We start from the raw sequence: 5,452 nt of genomic DNA on the forward strand, positions 1-5,452 counted from the left end.
TCAACCAAGAGATCTAAGCATAAAAACTAGAGATCTGTGAGATAAAATGGAGGGAGCAGGAGTAGATTTTATTTTATTTATTTATTTTTTTAAAAGTGGCAAATCATCAACTCAGCCTTAGTGGTGTTATCTATATGTAGAACTCGCTTGAATACAAGTAATAAATAATGTCAAAAAATGAAGGACAATTAGCTTCCCAATTTTCAATATAAAAAGGATTCTTAGATTTACAAGTATAAGACAGTTAAAGTATATAGACCATGTGTGGATGGGGCTTATTTGGAGCTTATATGAATAGATAGCAAAAAGGGTCTTGGCAGCTTCAACAACAAATGCTCAATAAATCCAACACAGTGAAACCAACTACATATACAGAGTACAACTGTGTGATAACATTACTCAAGTAAAAAAAAATTATGTTTATTGTAAGCTGAGGTACTTTATTTATTAGAGGATTGAACTACCAATATTTGATTGACCAGAGGTATAGCATGAGATGAGAACCTAGGGGACAGAACTGATGTAGGACAATCATATTGTAAATAGGATAAAAGTTAGATATACTAGTGGTAGAAGAAATAATTTTGCCTATAAATACAGAGGCATTGTACACTTTTCAACAAGAATCAATTACTATTCAATATATATATAACATGATTGTTTAAATATTGTTTTTATTTATTACATAATTCTTATTACCACCAAGAACTAAGACTAAACTTCAAGGGGCTGAATATGCCGTGGGAAAAATAAAGAGCGTGATTTGAGGAAAACTTGCAGCAAAGCCCCAGAGCCCTTGAGATTTTGGGCAAATTCTACATGTGGCCAAACACATTTTATAATTTCTACCAAATTTAGCTATTATATTTGGTTATATTATCTTAATTTTCAAATTTTCTTGCACTTAGGGTTTTTACAGCATTGTATAAATAAGCAGCCTAGAGTTAGCATAAAAGCATTGCAGATTGACTAAGAAAACCTTTGAGCTTAAACAACATAACATAATAGAAACCTGTACAAAGTTCCTTTCGTTCTTCAAAACTTATCAAAAGAGCTGTATTTGCTAGAGTATTGGGAGTTCTTATTGTAATGCTTGACTACTTAACAGGAGGATTCGTTGCAAATACCAGCTTGAAACATTACATTCTATGACAAACATATATATATTTTCGTGTAAATTGTTTTGAACTTTGTGAACAGCATTTCAAGGAAGCTCTTAACAAGCACAGATTACATTATTGTTCATTGGTGTCTTTAAGAAGATTATCCAAATATTTACACGAGATGGACAGTGGGGATAAATAAATCCTACATGATCACCAGAATTAAAAGATTCATCACATCAAAATTACGGTGCATTCTGTAAGCAGTAAAAGTGAATAGTCTGGTGCATTGTAGGAGAAAAGTTTGCAAATATTTATGCCACAACTGCAGTAGTCCACTCAAGGAATACAATTACCGGGTGGATCGATCATTTGTCTACCGCGCGACATACACTAAATAAAGGATCAGAAGCAATATGATTGATTAAAAGGGTTACGCTTAACCAGACCTTTTTTTGATAGGTATGCTTAACCAGACCTACCAAATACCTTTACTTATAATTCCAATTTTCTTCTTTCATTTCTTTTGGGTTGGGAGTAGGTGCTACAAGCACACCTGTTATAGTAGTTGTGATGCAATATGGAAAGAGTATTCAAGGCATAGAAGAAATTAAATTAATTAGAATCTTATAGTATTTCCGTTATTAATTAATATTGCCTTTAACTGTGATTTTTAGACAATTGGTTTTGTTTCCTTGTAAAGGAAACATTAGTTTCCTTAATAATCCTAGACTGAATACTATATAAAGGGGATCTTTGATTGTAATAAACATATTATTATTGAATTAATTTGCAATCTTCCTGCTAAACCTCTCTCACTTGTTCTCTATTCTTCCCAAGTTATTCTTGTTCTTTTTCTCAACATCAATTTGGTATTAGAGCAAAGGCGTTCTTACTTTGACCAAATTTTTGTTCATCGCATCAAGTTTGTTGTAGCAGCCATCTAACTCAATAGATTCACATTACCATTATTCGAAACCCAATCCATCCAATGCACATCCAAACACCACAGCAAACAGCAGCAACTAAAAAGGTACATATCAGTATTCGGACATAGTTGATTGTCGGTTTTCTTTTCTTTTTGTAATTCATGTTATAAAAAAAATAATAAATAATAATAATAATAATAATAATAGAGGTGAAAACCGGAACTATTCACAGGTTACTCAAAATTCAGTTCTGTTTTTAATAGTTTCAAGTCAAGAAAATGTAGAAATCGTGATTCAAAATTGTTGTCCCCATATTGCATCTGTTGTTGCCACAAATATACATAAATGCCACATATACATAAATTACCAATCCCATCAGCAACCAACCCTTACCATACTTCAGCCCATACTTCAGCCCATCTTACCCTAACATACCCAAGCCTATTCTTAAGCCCATATTACCCTAACTTAGCCAAGCCCACACCCAATCACTTCACCCACAACCACCTTACAGGTCCTTAGGCCGTCTCCAGCGATGCACCAAATTTTGCACTATTTTGCGCCAAATCTTGTACCAAACTAAAATTCGTCTCCAACCATTACACCAAAAGTTACACCAAATGAACAGTGTTTAACCATTTTCTTCCTTTTTTTTATTATTTATAATTTATTTATTTGAATTATTATTTATTTAATTATTTTATAAAATACTTAAATTACTAAATAAATAATTACGTTAAATTACGAAAAAGATTAAATTCATTAATAAATATAAAAAATATAGTATAATTAATAAAAACACTACAACAAAGAAAATCATAAATCATGCCATCAGAAAATAGTACAATGCATTTCAAATTTGGATATTACAATATTACGAAGTCGCAAAATTTTTGCAATTTAATTCTCAAATTCATATGTTCTTCCCACAAATGATCGATTAATGAATTTCAAATTTTATGTATCATTTTGTTTAAATAAATTAGATTATCGTATGTATGTCGTTTTTTTATATATTTCGTGTTAACTTTAATAAATAATAGTATTTGTTATATTTTAATTTTTTTCTTTTAATTAATTTATTGATTATTATTTCTTACATTTAAAATTTATTTTAAATGCAAATATAATAATAATAATAATAATAATAATAATAATAATAATAATAATAATTTATTGTACTAAAAAATATATAGCACAAATGACACATCTACCCTTCATCAATTATTTGGAAAAGGAGAAAGAAAGGGCAAAATAGACTTTAACCACTTTGCACCATTCATCAATTATTTGGAAAAGGAGAAGAAAATGGCAAAATAGACTTTCACCACTTTGCACCATTTTGCACCAAAATGGTGCAAAGTATAGTGTTGCATTGGAGCAACTTTGCACCAAAAAATGGTGCAATTTGGTGATTTGGGGTTCACATTGAAAATGCCCTTATACTCATCCAGTCAAACAATCACAACACTAGAAGCCGACCTTCTTCATCGACATCACTCCGCCGACCTGCACTTTCCATCGCCTCCAAACCGTCCAACCACATCACACAAACATCAGTTCGACCTTTCCCCACTACTATACAACACTATCCCGCTCGGTGAACAGATATATGATTTGGGTTCGCTACTGCTATCTTCCCTACGATTCATCCGCCATCTTCGTTTAATTTGTGCCTTCGCCGCATTCCAATCGACTTCATCAATTCTGTGCATTCAAAGACATTGCACGTCTGCTGTTGGCATATCCTACAACCGTTATGTGAAATGGATCTACAAATAACCTATTAAGAAAAAGAATATTAGAACAAAATGAAAGGTAATGAAAACAAACTGTGTGTGAGAGATGGCATATTCTAGTATGAAAGGTGGTGGTATAATCCACTCGGAAGAAACACAGTTCCAATAAAGGAATCCAAGGGCCATACTCTTCTCCAATTTGAGAAAACAGTCTGAAACGCTTCTGCTCGCTATTCTTCGTGCCACCACCGCTTCTAGTTCCTGTTGTACTCCGTCGTCGCTACCTCATTTCTCCTACTGCTCAAAATCATTCGTCATTGCACGCAGCCACCGTTGTTGCTCCATATACATTTGATAGCCTATTTCAGTGTCATTTGCAGATGGCCCGTCTATTGCCTTTTTCGCCCTATTCAATCATCACCACCACCGCCAAGAACCTCCACCACTACTGCCGTTAGATACCTCTGGCCAAAAGCTCTTATGACTTTGGTAAGATTTAAGCCTGCTTTTTGATAATTATTCTATTATTTAAGTGATTTTGCCTCTTTTGTAGATTTTGTTTTAGTTCCATCAAAAAAAATTTATAATAAACAAAAATAAAATAATAACTACGTTAAAAAAAAAATCATAGACCTAGGAAATTTCATATACAAATACATCAAAAATTCAAAATGAATCTTAAAGACCTTAACCAGACTCACGATACACTCTCATCAAGTCGCCAATATCTCAACTGACATGAACTTAATTGGATCTAGCTGTCCTTAAAAACTCTCGCCCTCCGCGTTAGTGAACTGGTCGAACAATCTTCACGAAACCTGGGTAAACGCCCTATCGATAAGGTGACTGAATCCTCTAACGTAAGTCAACACATCCATGATGCACCTTGTCGCACACCTGACAATGTGCTACCTAAACTATGCAACCTAAATCGTAGGCCACATACTACCTATCCAAATCATCATGACCCCTTTGTCAATCATGTTCCTCATCCAGAATTTCCTCCCGTGCATTTTAACCAACTTCGAGACCATGTCGATGAAAATACTATGAATGTCGAGGGAGATGCTCTTGAATTTGATGGTTGCTTGGACCTCGAAGCCTTTCTTGACTGGGTCGATGTCATCGAAGACTACTTCGATCAATACCAAATGCCTAACTATCAACGTCTTCGTTTCACCAAAATGAAACTTGTCAAGTCGGCCAAACATTATTGGCAAGCAATTATACGGACCCTCGAACGATTAGGTTAGCCTATCACTATGTGGGGAAAAATGAAATTCAAACTCATTGAGAAGTACGTCCCGCCTTACCACTAATCTCAACTCTTGGAGCGTCTTCTCAACCATAGACAAAACTCTTGAACCGTTTCGGAGTACATAACTCATTTTGACGAGTTGTTGTCCAGTTCTAACCTTGACAAACATATGGACGTTGATAAAAGTGTAAAATATAATATTTCTCCCTCTTAAATATTGCATTCACATGATTATTTGATATCAAAATGCACTCATTATACTTATGTTGATTCAAGTTGCATTTTGGTAGAAAAGGTGGAAGATAGAAGAAAAGAGCAAAAAAGGACCAAAGTGGAAGAAAATGAAAGTTCGGGGACTAAAGTGCAAATACTCCAAACTTGTGTCTAACCTTATGATGAAGATTCGGATGTGTTAGAGGTCAA

Source organism: Olea europaea, unplaced genomic scaffold, assembly GCF_002742605.1.
Source record: "Olea europaea var. sylvestris unplaced genomic scaffold, O_europaea_v1 scaffold1737, whole genome shotgun sequence".
NCBI lineage: Eukaryota > Viridiplantae > Streptophyta > Magnoliopsida > Lamiales > Oleaceae > Olea > Olea europaea.